Source organism: Topomyia yanbarensis, chromosome 1 (assembly GCF_030247195.1).
Source record: "Topomyia yanbarensis strain Yona2022 chromosome 1, ASM3024719v1, whole genome shotgun sequence".
Classification (NCBI taxonomy): domain Eukaryota; kingdom Metazoa; phylum Arthropoda; class Insecta; order Diptera; family Culicidae; genus Topomyia; species Topomyia yanbarensis.
Window position 1 is genome coordinate 61519262 of NC_080670.1, and position 16502 is coordinate 61535763.

At 37.2% G+C, this 16502-nt stretch overlaps 1 protein-coding gene across 1 annotated transcript in view; it reads left to right on the forward strand.

Moving 5' to 3' along the window:
- LOC131677754 (protein dispatched) overlaps positions 1-16502 on the forward strand; it is a 40099-nt gene that overhangs the window by 887 nt on the left and 22710 nt on the right. The gene's annotated exons all lie outside the window — the stretch shown is intronic.

A 16502-nucleotide genomic window follows, 5' to 3' on the forward strand; every position in this document is an offset into this window, starting at 1 on the left:
AATAACTATAGCACTTGATTTGTGCAAAAGTATCACTTGGAGTTTCTTCTTGGATTCATATTATTACTTTCGTCTCACATCTACTACACTTTTTCAACCATACTTTTTTCACATTTCGCGTCAAAACGCACCAACGAAACTTTAATCGATTGTTCACGAAACTCGAAATATTCTACTAATGTGTAAATTACTATCGGAAAACGCCGGAAAACTTGCATTTGTGCGTTTAAATTTTTGCTTCGGTTTTTAATTTTCCGCAATGTAAACAATCGCGACGGGAACTAGTATTGGTAAAACCACCCAACTTGTTTGAAAGTGGTGCCAAAACTGATTTAAAGAAATTGTTTAAAAGTTTCTCTAGATATTCTTATTTTGACCCATGGTGCATCAGTCAACCAATTTCAACAAAGCAAAATTACTTTATTTTCGACTTAGTTAAGAAACAAATGTTTGTACTGAAATAATAACGCATGTTTCGAGAATATTAATCTCGAGTAAAACTTGCGCTCCAAGACATCCGCAACACTGTAAGAATAGCTGGAGCTGCAAAAAGTAAATATTCAGTTCAAGTATCGCAATCAAACGAAATGCCTCTGTCGACAAAAAGGTGCGCTATCGTCAGCGAAATTCGAAACAGATCAATACCGGAGCAGAAATGGAAGGATGTTTTGGATTCGGGAGATGCACAGAAATCGTGGCATTCGGTGTCTGGAGGCAAGATGTCATTCACTGGGTTCTTGCTCCCATATCTTTAGAAGCAACAAAATTAGAGGTCGCTCGCTTGTTAATTTATTTCATCGCCCAAGCATTTTGTTTTTTAATATATGTATTGTTGCATTAAACTAATGAACTAGTTAATAACAAAACATGTATGTCCAGTCAAACACTCTTGGCTGTAAAATAATGAACATTCATCTTGATAAAAAAGAGTATGCATGTTTGCATATTTGTGGAAAGCCTGATGGTTTCTGCGAATGCCAGCTTGATTGTTATATTGCGTTGTATTCGTAAGAAGAGTTTTTTCATAATCTTGTTACCTTATTTGCGTTGGGGTGCGAAAATACCCCAAGAAACAGTTCTAGGGTTGAGATAGGGTCCGGTATTCTGATGTACCATGGGGTGGTTCAATTGAAGCAAAATTTTCGATTTTCATATATTGGCCCTAGATTACTCCACTAAAATCGGTTCAAATCTGTGTAGGTCGATTACATGTGCCTTGATCACTTCGTGCGGAATGACCCATATAAGAAAAGAGCGAATAATATTAGACCAGTGCTAGCAGTGATATGCCCCGCTTGATAACCTCTTTATTGCGTCCTCGTAATGCGAAAAAATTACTACAGTGAATAAATTCAAATCAAATTCACGAGCAACCCAAAATTGAATAACGTACAAGTTAAATCGGTTGCATTCTTATAGGTGAATTGATGACTTTACAATTCACAACAAACTTTGACAGCTTATTTCTACAACAGTAATGGTAACATCCAGTCTCTTTTTACAAACACCATCACTGTATGGAGAAAATGATAATCTACTAATACTACATAAAATTTTCCTGGCTTCTACATATCTTCACCTTAAATATTATTGTTTTCGGGAAAAAAATGCATGGAGAAAAATTGATTTTTTTAATGTTAAGATACATAACCACCCCCCTTTTTCACTGTAAAAGTCTATTTTACATTGAAATTTACTGTAAAAACGTTAAAGTTTATTGTTTTTGTATTGTAGCATAACACTAAAACTTACTGTAAATTATTGTAAATTACTGTACTGTCATAGTGAAATTCATGGTTTTGTTACTGTACATTTCTATTCGGGATGTGCTAATTAATTTATGATTAAATTAAAAAATAATTTTAATTTTATCGAATTTATTTTGTTGACGAATGCGAAATTCGTTCGAAGTGCGTTGTGTGAAGGAGGTGATGTTTGCTTATTAGATGCTGATATTCCGCTTTTTGCTGAAGGCTGCGTTCTAAAATGTGCACTAGCCTGGCCAAAAATACCTTAAATCTAGAGAAAATTTAGAATAGGACGTAAGTAACAATTAGAGATTCTCTTTGGGGTCTTTCTATTTCTGTTCATTACTCGGCCATTTAAACATTTACTACTCTACTCTTTGCATAATATTCTAGTAAAAACCGTCGGCTTTCGATATGTACTGGAAAATTAGTGCAAAGTGTTGTAATGACGTCGTAATAAATAGATTTAATCTCGAAATCAAAACCTTGATATGTGCTTGAGTAAGAAATTACTTATTTTAATAAATATTAATTCGGGAATTAATATCAATTTATAGCGAATTCTTTTGCACGCATACCACCCTTCCAAATGCTCAGAATTTCATGTTATTGAAAGTTGAAATTCATGTAGTTATCTACCCCATGCGAATCGTGCGTTCATTATAAGCCGCTTTTTTCACTTTCAATAGAGCCACCCCAACTACAACCCATGACACCCTCAACTTTGCGCGCTTAGAACTTTGACGGTTTTTGTTGGATTGATTTGCAGTCTTCACGAGTCGATTTGTTGTTACAAGAGGATTCTTCATTCTTCGCACGAAAAACATTGATCGATTACAGTACCACCTAGAACTGAAAATGTGAAACTGATGCGTTTCTCCATACATTTGGTCAATTTTTTCCATGCAAACTTTGAGCCATTTGCGGAACCACTTCCAGTGTACCAAATGAGCTGAAATTTTCAGGGAAGCTTATTGGCCGCCCAAACTATCCTATTCAGGTGTAAGGAGATTTGAGGTATTTTGGGCCAGGCTAATGTGCACTCTACTTTGACAAGTTGTTCGTCCAGTGTCAATTTTGACATTTCGTCAGTAATGTCAATTTTGACAAGCTACAAGTTTCACAACTTTCACCTACACGCAGAATTTCATTTATGCATACTTTTCTATCTGCCTTTCGTTTCTTCTGCTGTAAATTTTATGCATTGGACATATTCAGTCTATATACTCATTGAATGCTTACTAGCAATATACGCATGAAAATGCATAAAAGTCACAGCAGAAGAAAAGAGACGGGAATAGAAAGTAGGCTAACTATGCATATTTTTATTTCTTAGTGTACCCTCATTTATGTCCTAAATTCAAGCGTTAAACGTCAAATTTGTTAGTTTGTTTTCAATCACCTTTTTAGTTGCTATCAATTTATTCGCGTATCTATTTATAAGCTGATCAATAAATTCATAAGCATATTCTCAGCTGTTTGAAAGCTAGCTATGAGATCTCATCTGACGACATACAATACGATTAGTAATAAATCAATAAAGCTCGGTTTGAAATGACCCGGAAAACCGTGCAATCTTCTATGACAAAACAGTACACCGAACCAAAAGCATCTGAGAATTTCTGAGTCTCGGCATATGAACCAGCCTTCTGACGATGCCATTGAACGCTTTAGAATGTCATAGGCAGGCTTATGAATTCATTTACCTTTTTCATGCACTCCATAGACGTACAAATAATGTATTTCATAAAACAGTCTTGTGACTTCGCTCCAATATATGCGTTTAAGAATTTCATAAGTTTTTCCCTTGAAACCCGTTTGATATCTGTTATTGATTCTATAAAATTGTATTTTGTTTTTCATAAACGTCACTTTTGTGAAAAGTTCATAATTGTTTCTTATGAATTCAGTACTGGCCTGGAGGGCCAACCATGAGCTAATAGTTTCAGGCCAGCACTTTTTGATTACCGCTGTTTGAAGCAAAAGAAGTGAGATTTTTAGTCAAATTGCAACAAAATTGTTTTTTATGTTATTGAATAAATTACTGTGAGCATTAAATCAGTTTACATGGTATTTTATAATTATCAAAATCATTTGGGAAGTAACAATCATTATCATTCAGTTGTCAAGTCCAGTTTCCCAGTTGTCTAAGCTTAGTTTCCCAGGAAATATTGACGAAGCGTTGCTCATTATGTACAAATTTTAATATTTAATGAGAGTTTTCTCTTCAATCTTCTGATGGGATCTACTCTTGGCGATTAATTTGTCCCGAATTGAGTTCTACAAGATGACCACACGAATGAACTCATGATGAATGACGTTCATGTTTGACAATTGAATACTTTACACTGACGCCACAAATGAACTGAGTGTTCATTTTTGACAGTTCGCTTGTACTGTTTACATGGACTTAGAAAAATTCTGTACGATTTTCTTCGAGCGAATCTAGACGTCCACAATTTTTTCTAGGCCCATTGGCCCTATTCTGCGCGGCGTGTGACGTGAGACGACTAATCTCACCTCACTCTACGTGACTTTTCTCACTAAATTCTGAAGATTCACTTCGGGTGACGTGAGACGCCCATTTAACCGCAATGGGGAATCTCACCTCTCAGAATAGGGTGAGAAAAGTCGACTCTCAGAATAGGGTGAGAAAAGTCACGTAAAGTGAGGTGAGATTAGTCGTCTCACGTCACACGCCGCGCAAAATAGGGCGGCATGTAAACAGTACAAGCGAACTGTCAAGAAAAGTGAGGTTAACTGTGCCAGTAAAGAACCTAATTCTGAGTAGTTTGTTTACTTTGTCCGTTGCGTGAGTTCGAGTGCAACGGGTGCCCATCTGTTACATAGACTTTTTTACGGCTCATGTACGTACACGTCATATGACACAAATACTACATCACTAGCTGGTGGAAAATAATAAACAAAGCCGGCAAAAGCAAACGGGATTGTTTTCAACCTGGAAGCCACAGAAGTGTTCGTGAAACTGAGCGACAAGAACTCAATTCAAACTCACGTTACTCCAGGTTACTCCCATGTGAACAAATTACCGAGAATTGTCAAACGAAGTTCATTCTGCTCATTTTGTGGGGTTTTGTCGGTTGGTGTAAAACCTAATATGCTCTCAAGGTTGATTATAAAAATGCTCGAGAAATGTCAGCCATTCCTTATAAAATTCATTTAAAATCCTTATGTCTGAAAGTCATAAGACGTTTTTATGGAAATTTAATGCAAATTTTGCTCGGTGTACCTTAGCAATATTTGTTAAAGATCTGCGCGAATTTCGATAAAAATTTGTAGCAAAAGCAATTAAAAAAACCTATTTTAATCCACCTAGCGGTGCAATTGTGCCTTTCTCAATCATGAATCACGAGAATGTGTGCGTTGTTTATATTCATTAAAAACTTTTAAATGCATATATTACATTTTATTATTATACATCACATGACAACTATATACAGGAAAATAAATCATTATTCGAGTTCTAAAATTTTGAAAAAGAAAAAACAGCCATGGTAATATTGAACTGAAAAAAGGTGCGAAATCGGCAAAGTCCCAAAAAGTCGATCTTTATAAAAAAAATTTTTCGAGATAACATAAAATCTCGACGTTTCATGCATTTTTAAGATGTTTGGCATCAAAAATACGAATTCGATTTCTGAAATTTCATGGGGTCCCCCCTTTGAAAAAAAATTGAGTTCCGGCTTATATGGGAATTTCATATGTGACCGGACGATTTAGTCTATATTTCCGGACCCATATAAGCGATCCGTACGAAATTTTATAGACATCTGTGGGGATATTATAGCTATCATTTGGGACTAAGTTTGTGAAAATCGGCCAAACCATTTCCGGGAAACTGATGTGAGTTCGTAAATTTTGAAAGGTGGCCGCTTTTCCCGGGCACTTCCGGAACCATCTATGGTGGTCAATGTAGTCAACGAAAGTTTGGTTGGCCGTCGGTGACCGAGAACAGCAAATTTAAGTTGTTTGAGAGACATTTTAGCGAAATTTTTACCTTTTTTGCTTTCATCGGAGTATCGGTTTGAATCACAATTTGCTATGTGATCGCACGCTTAGGCCTGTAACTCCGGAACCGGAAGTCGGATCGGGATGAAATTAAATAGCCATTTACGGGGACGCAATACCTGTCATTTGAGACCAAGGCTTCCGGAACCGATGATGGTGGCCAATGTGACCAAAGAGACTTTGAATGGCTGTTAATGACCTAGTACTACAAATCGAAGCAGTTGTGGTCACATTTTGGAAAAATTTTCACCATTATACATTCATTGCAGAATTTCTTAAAATCGACATTTTCTGCGTGATCGTACTCATCACCCTGTAATTCCGGAATCGGAAGTCGGATCCATTAGAAATTCAATAGCAGCCTATGGGAACGTTGCACCTTTCATTTGGGACTAAGTTTGTAAAAATCGGTTCATCCATCTCTGAGAAAAGTGAGTGAGATTGTGTTCGCGTACACACACACAGACGCACATACACACACACACATACATACACACACATACATACACACACAGACATTTGCCGAACTCGACGAACTGAATCGAATGGTATATTTCACTCGGCCCTCCGGGCCTCCGTTAAAAAGTCGGTTTTCAGAGCAATTGTAATACCTTTCTATTGAGAAAGGCAAAAAGGTGTGAAATCGGCAAAGTCCCAAAAAGTCGATTTTTATAAAAAAAATTTCTTTCGAGATAACATAAAATCTCGACGTTTCATGCATTTTAAAGATGTTTGGCATCAAAAATACGAATTCGATTTCTGAAATTTCATGAGGTTTAGTCTATATTTCCGGAACCATATAAGCGACCCGTACGAAATTTTATAGACATCTATGGGGATATTATAGCTATCATTTGGGACTAAGTTTGTGAAAATCGGCCCAACCATTTCCGGGAAACTGATGTGAGTTCATAAATTTTGAAAGATGGCCGCTTTTCCCGGGCACTTCCGGAACCGTCTATGGTGGTCAATGTAGTCAACGAAAGTTTGGTTGGCCGTCGGTGACCTAGAACAGCAAATTTAAGTTGTTTGAGAGACATTTTATCGAAATTTTTACCTTTTTTGCTTTCATCGGAGTATCGGTTTGAATCAAAATTTGCTATGTGATCGCACGCCGCAACCTGTAACTCCGGAACCGGAAGTCGGATCGGGATGAAATTAAATAGCCATTTACGGGGACGCAATACCTTTCATTTGAGGCCAAGTTTAGTCGAATTGGTCTAGCCATCTCCGAGAAACCGATGTGAATGTTATTCTGAATTTGGATACTTCCGCCGGGGCTTCCGGAACTGAGGATGGTGGCCAATGTGGCCAAATAGACTTTGAATGGATGTTAGTGACCTAATACTACAAATCGAAGCAGTTGTGGTCATATTTTGGAAAAAATTTCACCTTTATACATTCATTGCAGAATTTATTAAAATCGACATTTTCTGCGTGTTCGTACTTATCACCCTGTAATTCCGGAACCGGAAGTCGGATCCATTAGAAATTCAATAGCAGCCTATGGGAACGTTGCACCTTTCATTTGAGACTAAGTTTGTCAAAATCGGTTCAGCCATCTCTGAGAAAAATGAGTGACATTTTTGGTCACATACACACACATACACACACATACATACATACATACATACATACATACATACATACACACATACACACAGATATTTTGCGATCTCGGCGAACTGAGTCGAATGTTATATGAGACTCGGCCCTCCGGGCCTCGGTTAGAAAGTCGGTTTTTGGAGCAATTGCGTAACCTTTCTATATGAGAAAGGCAAAAGAATAGTATTTAATTAGCTTAATCAGCATGAGTTCAATGTTATCTTCATGTGATTATATTTTGAAATGTTGGTGGAATGGGTTTGAAAGTGGAGGGAATGGGGGGTTAGTAGAGTGGGAGTGGAGGATGCGTCAGAAATCCTTCATCTTATTTTGGTATACGGGGTGGATGAAGGAAATGCAGGCGTGAGGGTGGTCCAAGGGGACGGTAGTGATGAAGGAGGGAGATGTAAGGGCAAGGCGGGGGGGCGGAGGGGCTCTGATGCAATACTCAGCTGCATATTTTGCCTTCCATTTGAGACTTGGTTTGAGAAAATCGGTTCAAATGGAAGGCAAAATATGCAGTCGAAGAACCAATGTGACTTTATTTGTGGAATATGCCCGGAATTCCGGACTTCCGGAATCGTCGATAGTGGACAATATATTCAAAGAATGTTTGATTGGCAATCAGTGATCTAGATCTGCGTTTAGAAGTAATTTGGTGACCATTTCAATAGTTTTTAGCCTCTGGGGTATTACGATTGTACCGATTTATATGGGAAATTCCAGTGTATCCTTACTAACACCCCTGTAACTCCGGAAGCAAGAGTCAGAACAGAATGAAATTCAGCAGCAGTCAATGGTATTACTGTATCTTTCATTTGAAATCAAGTTTGTAAAAATCGGTAGAGAATTCGTTGGGGAATGGGTGTGATATTAGCTTAGGAACTTGGCGGGTTCCCCGGGGGCGTCATGAACTGTCATAGGTGGCCAATGTGGTCAAAGCTGCTTTGATTGATCATTAGTGATCCAGACCCGCAAACTAGAGTAATGTTACATCAATTTTAATATGTTTTACATCATTTGAACATCATGGTGGTACCAGTTTGTATGGGAATTTGCTGGGTTACCGCACTTTTCAACCCGTAACTCCGGAACCGGAAGTCGGATCAACTAAAAATTCAATAGCAGCTTATGGGATACCTTTATATGAATACCTTTATATACCTTTCATATGAAACTAAGTTTGCGAAAATCGGTTCAGCCATCTCTGAGAAAATTGTGTGAGTTTAAATGACACACACACATACACACACACATACATACATACACACAGACATTTGCCGATCTCGACGAACTGAATCGAATGGCGTATGACACTCGGCCCTCCGTTAAAAAGTCGATTTTTACAGTGATTGCATAGCCTTTCTTTATATGAGAAAGGCAAAAATAGTTATGATAAGCTTTCCTCAGTATAGCGATCGCCTGATTAAATTATAAGATCGAATGGTCATCGTATTATGTGCTGTTAGTGGACCGATTATTGAAGGCCATTAACGTAAACACGATTTCGAATATTATATGTGCTGTACTTGTGTCGCTATTAATTGGAACTACAATCGGCTGTATCCATTATGCCGACTCGAACCGATCTAGGATTTTTCTTCGAAGGAGAAAATCAAAAATTATGATTTGACGTTCAATGTTTGAGTTGAGAATTGAAATAAACGCCTACCGCGATGTGAAAATTGAGACTGAAGGAACGGCTTGTCAAAATTGACACGACTGATGATATGTCAAAATGGACAGACAACTTGTCAAAGTGGGGTGCACATTTGGGAATGCAGCCACGAACAAAAAGCTGAATTATGTTTCTTCGGATGATATGATACGAATTTCTTCGTGAAGTTTGCAAGTTTATAGAATGTGTTACACTACGAAACAAAGTACTCGGTCCTCTGGGAAAACGTTTGACATATCATCGTATATGCTGCTACAAACACAATTTTATAACGATCTGTTGAATCATATTATGTGTATAACAGGTGCATGTATGACGGAATTTGTACATCCACATTAAGGTCGGCTTATTTAAATTCAGGTAAACGATACAATGTCCATTTTATCTAATTTCGAACTCAAGAGATCACGCACGAGCACGCGATGGAACCAAAACCCGCTACGAAGACGCCAACGCAAGCGTCTGTTGAGCCACCATTTTGCTGCCTTTCAGTTCAGCAATTCGAGACACCACTGCATTGTGGAACAACGGTGACAACTCGGTATCATAAAAATAATACAATTAAAAATGTTCAAATATGCCGTTACAACAGCATTATCAAATACTTTATAATTTTTACAACCTTATTAGAGAAAGTTTGTTTAGACTATCAGCACCGGGCGTGGGTATAAGCAATTTACTAACCGTCATCATAACACGACACCGCACCGACAGTTGGTAAACAGGTTGGGAAATGGAAACTTATCGTTTCGGTTTACAGCGAGTGTCTATATTTGGTAACTTCTTCCAACCGACGGCAAAACAAAGGAAAATGTAAAAAATAGGATCTCGCGATAAATGTTATGCAGAAGTGTTCTGCGTGAATTTTGATTCGACTTGTGAAAGATTTTTATTTTAAATAAAATTATGGATTGAGCTCAATAAATAAAACTATCGATTGTGAGACAATAAATGATTTGATTGAATTCAATAACAATTTTTTAAAGTTTACATAAATTAAAACAATTATTGAAATTAAAAGTTTATTGTAACTTTAATGAAAATATACTTTCAAACTTCGATTCACACCAATTATTTTGTCGTTTGATACAATGAACAGTATTTGTTTGTATTCAATTACCCACAGTTTTTATTATGCTGTATGTTTTCTGCGTGTAAGTAAAAATTAGTGCATCTAAGCAGCTTGGATTGAACTGGAAGATGTAGCATTATGTCAAGCTGGGCATGATGTGTCCCAGGATCCGATTGATGGGATGCTAGCAAGAAGCGGAATTTCATTGGCTTTGAAGCTTGTAAAAGCCCGAAAATTTTTATATGTGGAAGCCAATACGAAAGCTAATGATAGTGTCCAACGAAAATCGAAAATCGCTGCGAACAAATGGTGATGATTATGGGGACTCTGGAAACTAAGATCCGAGAAGAAAGAATGGTGATGATTATGGGGACTCTGGAAACTAAGATCCGAGAAGAAAGAAAATGCGTGTATTTTTCTCGCGCAAAGTTTTTAATTCAGGACCAGTAGTAAAAAGAAGATCACAACGATAACGGTTTATCACACACTCTGCAGCGCTTAGTTCAAAAACGCTGGATTTAATTGCTAATAGGTACACATGGCAGGACACAGATCACACCTGTTACATCATCACCATCTCATTTCATCCGGTGGTTCATCATATTTTCGAGGGATAATATTGTGTGGTGGTGTTCAGTCGTGATTCGCTGGTTGGACATTTTTTAACTGGACCGCTTTTTAGTTGGACCTCCGCTAGTTGGACCATTGTCCAACTAAAAAGCATCTGAACGTCAAAATCTCGTGCCAAATTTAATTGAAACTAATTTTAAAAAATAAAATAGGAGAATTTTTAATATAAACTTTGTTCATCACCAATCGAGCTTATTCCTTTAGCTATAATTGGTTAACATTTTTTTTTAATAAAAGCAATTGATAAATGCATTTTTTCTAGCAATAAGTAATAAATAAATTTAAATTATTATGAGCTTCCTGCAAAGCTACGATGGGACCCTTAAAAGGATTCTTTTCCGCTGGGTACTCGCCGTAGCTTCTTGTCAAATTTTGTGTTTTGTCGGTCTCGTATTGTTTTTTTTTGTTCTCAGCGTTTCCGCGATTCGTAACTTTGTTTTGTTGTGCTGACCTTTTTTTGTACGCTGAGAACTGATGTGTCCACTACCAGGGGGCTCCGTTTGTGAGCTTTTTGGTGTGGGGGTAAGAGGCGGGCTATTAAAAAAACAAAAAAAAATTTACTTTGACAATCAATCTGACAATATTTAGAGATAAGAACAGATGCATTTAAACTGCCAACATCTCCTTTGGAGAGTTTTTGACATTTGTCAGTCGGTCCAACTAGCGAATCAAATTCGTTAGTTGGACAAGGCTGTGGCCCAACCAACGAATCACGACTGTATACTACCCAAGATCGCTTATTTGCCCCGTTTTCTATGGGATTTCCTATCTTCATGGGACTGACTTGCGATCATAGGCAGTATAGTGAAATGCATGAACGTGAATGCACTTGGAATTCAATTCACTTAGTCTGTAAATAAGGGGAGGGCGGGAGTAGACGGGGTTTGGTGGTTGTACTTAACTTATAAAAATGATATTTTTAATACATTTTAACATTTCTAATATTGATCTTAGAAACAGTAACACGAAATGTTAATTAACTTTATAATTTATTGTTGGACAATGAAATTGCTTGTTTCAAGACGTTTATTATAAATTTACTAGAAGTATTCCGCGTCGAACAATGTGGAAATGTCCTATAATTCTAGGGTAGCCACTTTTGTTAATAATTCGTTGCAATAGTTTTTGACTTACTCCGACAATTTTATGCAAACTGTGGATACATGGATGCGGATTTGATGACCAATTTGGTAAGCAGCGAACGTCACGTTCAAAAATTTTCGAACGTTCCACTGTTTAACCTACCTATGATTAAGACCCGTTTTAGGCCATGGCAAACACCTGAGGATGCTTTGGCTCGTTCTAAGCACAGACAAACAAATATAACAATTCGAAGACTGATTTGGGAAATACATCGATGATATTCAAAAGGGCACATCTGAACATTACATTACATTATTGTCGCTTCAGCTCATCGCATCGATGCTAATGCATTTGACAGGCGAAGATCTAATAGAATTTCAAATTGTTTGAGTTAAAAGTTGGAGACACAGTACGCTACTTCGAATTATGAAAAAAATCTTATCGCTGACGCTAGGAATTTGGCAGTACCCCGCAGGACCGTTGTTTAAAAGCAAGATTCCGTGTTATGTCATTTGCCATACTGATAAATTGGAATCAAATTTATAATTTTTGAGCAATAACTCATTATTTGATTCTATCTTTGGAATTACCGTATCGACGACAAAATGTTGAATTCAGTTAATATATATCTGTATTAACTTGCCACAAATTCGTGTGTACCAATTTGTTCCAGGGTATGCACTTAATGTGTATTTCTTGAAGTAGATGTAGTTGTGGTTAGTATTTCAGCTCCAGCGATACAACCGATTGTAATTAGAATTAGTTGTGTTATTGGCGCCGGAATCCCGATCAGAATGAAATAACAAGATTATAACAGAACACAATTTTTGTAACGTATTGCTTTACAAATTAGGTCTCGTTAGTAGTTAAAATAACAGAAATTTATAACAAGTAACAATCCGAGATATAGTTTTTAGTTAAAGCTTTTTCGGGAAATCAGCCGGAATACGAATTACGAATACGAATTAGAACCAACCAGAATTTCCGATTGAACTTTACTTTACCCATAGGTGCACGCAAAGTTCATGTATCGATTACTGGAAGCCTATTGGCCGATAGTAGCGCCGGCTAGCGGCTACTTGTTCTGTGCTATATTTTTTCATACTATGTTGCGTTTCGGCTTCGCCTCATCAGAAACCGACACTAACACATTGTCGGAATAGATTAGCGCCGGCTTGACGCAAATTCCTTAAAACTAAAACACACTATGTGTTTCAATCAAACGACTGATCAAACGTGATGTCCCGTTCGAGCAGAAGTTCTGTTTATGCCGATGAGACACAAGTGAAGCCGAAACTTGTCTTGGCTTAGCAGGCCTATGCGAAAGCACTATGCTATATTTCACCCTAAGGAGGAAAATTTGGTAAAAACCAAAATTTCTCACTAGGGTGAAAATTTGTTGGTAAAAACCAGTCTTTGTACAGGAGGGCACAAATCCTTATTTCATACTATGTTGCGTTTCGGCTTCGCCTCATCAGAAACCGACACTAACACATTGTCGGAATAGATTAGCGCCGGCTTGACGCAAATCCCTTAAAACTAAAACACACTATGTGTTTCAATCAAACGACTGATCAAACGTGATGTCCCGTTCGAGCAGAAGTTCTGTTTATGCCGATGAGACACAAGTGAAGCCGAAACTTGTCTTGGCTTAGCAGGCCTATGCGAAAGCACTATGCTATATTTCACCCTAAGGAGGAAAATTTGGTAAAAACCAAAATTTCTCACTAGGGTGAAAATTTGTTGGTAAAAACCAGTCTTTGTACAGGAGGGCACAAATTCTTATTTCATACTATGTTGCGTTTCGGCTTCGCCTCATCAGAAACCGACACTAACACATTGTCGGAATAGATTAGCGCCGGCTTGACGCAAATCCCTTAAAACTAAAACACACTATGTGTTTCAATCAAACGACTGATCAAACGTGATGTCCCGTTCGAGCAGAAGTTCTGTTTATGCCGATGAGACACAAGTGAAGCCGAAACTTGTCTTGGCTTAGCAGGCCTATGCGAAAGCACTATGCTATATTTCACCCTAAGGAGGAAAATTTGGTAAAAACCAAAATTTCTCACTAGGGTGAAAATTTGTTGGTAAAAACCAGTCTTTGTACAGGAGGGCACAAATTCTTATTTCATACTATGTTGCGTTTCGGCTTCGCCTCATCAGAAACCGACACTAACACATTGTCGGAATAGATTAGCGCCGGCTTGACGCAAATCCCTTAAAACTAAAACACACTATGTGTTTCAATCAAACGACTGATCAATCGTGATGTCCCGTTCGAGCAGAAGTTCTGTTTATGCCGATGAGACACAAGTGAAGCCGAAACTTGTCTTGGCTTAGCAGGCCTATGCGAAAGCACTATGCTATATTTCACCCTAAGGAGGAAAATTTGGTAAAAACCAAAATTTCTCACTAGAGCGAAAATTTGTTGGTAAAAACTAGTCTTTGTACAGGAGGGCACAAATCCTTATTTCATACTATGTTGTTGCCAAAGGCCTTGTTTATGTTATAAAGGCTCGCACAGAGTGAACCCAAATCTACCTATCGAACAGTCAGATGGCTACCTATCGTGCAAAGTAAACAAATATTCTTCTTTCGGAAAACATGCAAGAAATGTATTAGTTAGTTAATATCATGGCGAAATATTTCAATCGTCGAAACAAGACACTGTATTCAGTTTATTATGCTTTTTTGTAACAATGTAAAATAAATTACATGGAATAGTATCAAGAATAAAGTGCTATAAGCCACGAAACAGTGGGTTTTCAATTCACTCCATATTAATTTATTGCGTAACTCGGTTGAAGTCACTCAAAGTTACAGCAAAAATTATGGGTGCCAGAAACAAAGAAGATGGCATCATTTTAGGCAGCGTTGCGCATTCCTCTGTACGGGACTCTATAATACCACAGACACTAATTGTTGTTTGCTTAAAAATTATAGTTATATGTTTTACACATACAATCTGAAATGGATGTCATTTATTAATAGCAAAAGTAAAATTACTTTTGGTATGGGTCAAAATCCACATTGAGGGGAAATTCCGGAGAAACTATTGTTGGTTCAGCGCAATTCACAGCAGTCACGAAAGAGTTGACGATACTCCTTTTGTTCACGAGCACTAGATGTGTTTGATGAATATTGGTTTGGAACTTCCTCTCAATGTGAATTTTGATAATTGTCTTTTAAGCACAAATCTCCGATCAACATGGGGAACGTGCTATTTGAACCAGTCGCTACTGATTCCTGATTCTAGTTCTAGGTTAGTTAGATGAGATATGATTACTATAACAACGTGCTCCGTGTATCAACCTAGGAAAACAACGCATTTTACGCAAGTTAATATTATTATTGAAGCCACGCATAAAATACTATTACTTAATTATTTTTGTTTTGCTGTGTACTGTTCCGCCCAAGTTGTACAGTAATGTTTTCATTTCGAATGGTTACAGTCCAGCGTACCAAGTATCCATGAATAAGCCCACTATTCTGCGTTTCAAAATTGCCTTTGAATATACTTAAAACCCAGATATGTTTACCCGGCTATGCTGTCTACAATATGCATAGCCGGGTAGACATATCTGGGTTTTAAGTATATTCAAAGGCAATTTTGAATCGCAGAATAGTGGGCTTATTCATGGATACTTGGTACGCTGGACTGTAACCAGCTGATGGACATTTGGGCTACAAAATTTAGGTAAACATCAGTGTAAACGTCTATTACCTGGGGTATGGCTCACATACATTAACGCGCAATTTTTCTCCCATCCGAATATATTTGACTGCAGCGTCTGAAGGACGTACGTCAGATGGCTTCCGTATAATTTGGTAAAACCCAACTTTCTCTGGTTTTTCAATATAGTATTAGCTCCTCTTCAAAGGCTTCGAAATACATAAAAACGAAAGCGTATTCGAAACTGATCGTTCGTATAAACTGTTTCCGCAAAACAATCGTTGAATGGTCGTAAAGGTTCCTTCTCCGCAAGTTTGTTTGTAATATCTAGCATGAGATCCTTTTCATTACACTCCTTATTCAGAGCGGCCGTAGTATGTGCTTCAGACAATAACTTCTGGGTAAACATTAGTTATTAGAATTCGTTGTCCGTTCCGAACCCATAACATTTCTTAGAATTTTTATCACATAGAGAATTTTAGCATATTGGAACAAAAAAATGTCTTATTCAATTCAATAATACAATGTTTATTGCTTCAAACAGAAAAATTAATGGTATGAGCATTTTTTTCATTGAAACAATAATTAACGTTTAATCTCAATAAACATTTCCAGTTTGAATAATTTTACAATCATTGCAATAAAATATTTTTAGAAAAGAGAACGATGTTTGTTACTGAAATGGTTTTATTAAATTCAATAAATAAATGTATTTTCTTTCTAGCAATATTTTTTTCGCTGAATAAAGTCCATATCATTAAAAAACGATTATTTTATTGCATGATTGCAAAAAAATGTAACGTAACTATAATAACAACTACCGGTGTAAAAACAGATTATTATTTTGGCAACCTATTTACCAACGACCGGTGCGAAAACGGGTGTCTAAATAAAATATTATCGTTTAGCGTAATCAAAATACACACGCATTTGCTTACGCACCGGTGCTGATAGTCAAAAAGCTTTTGTAATATTGTATTG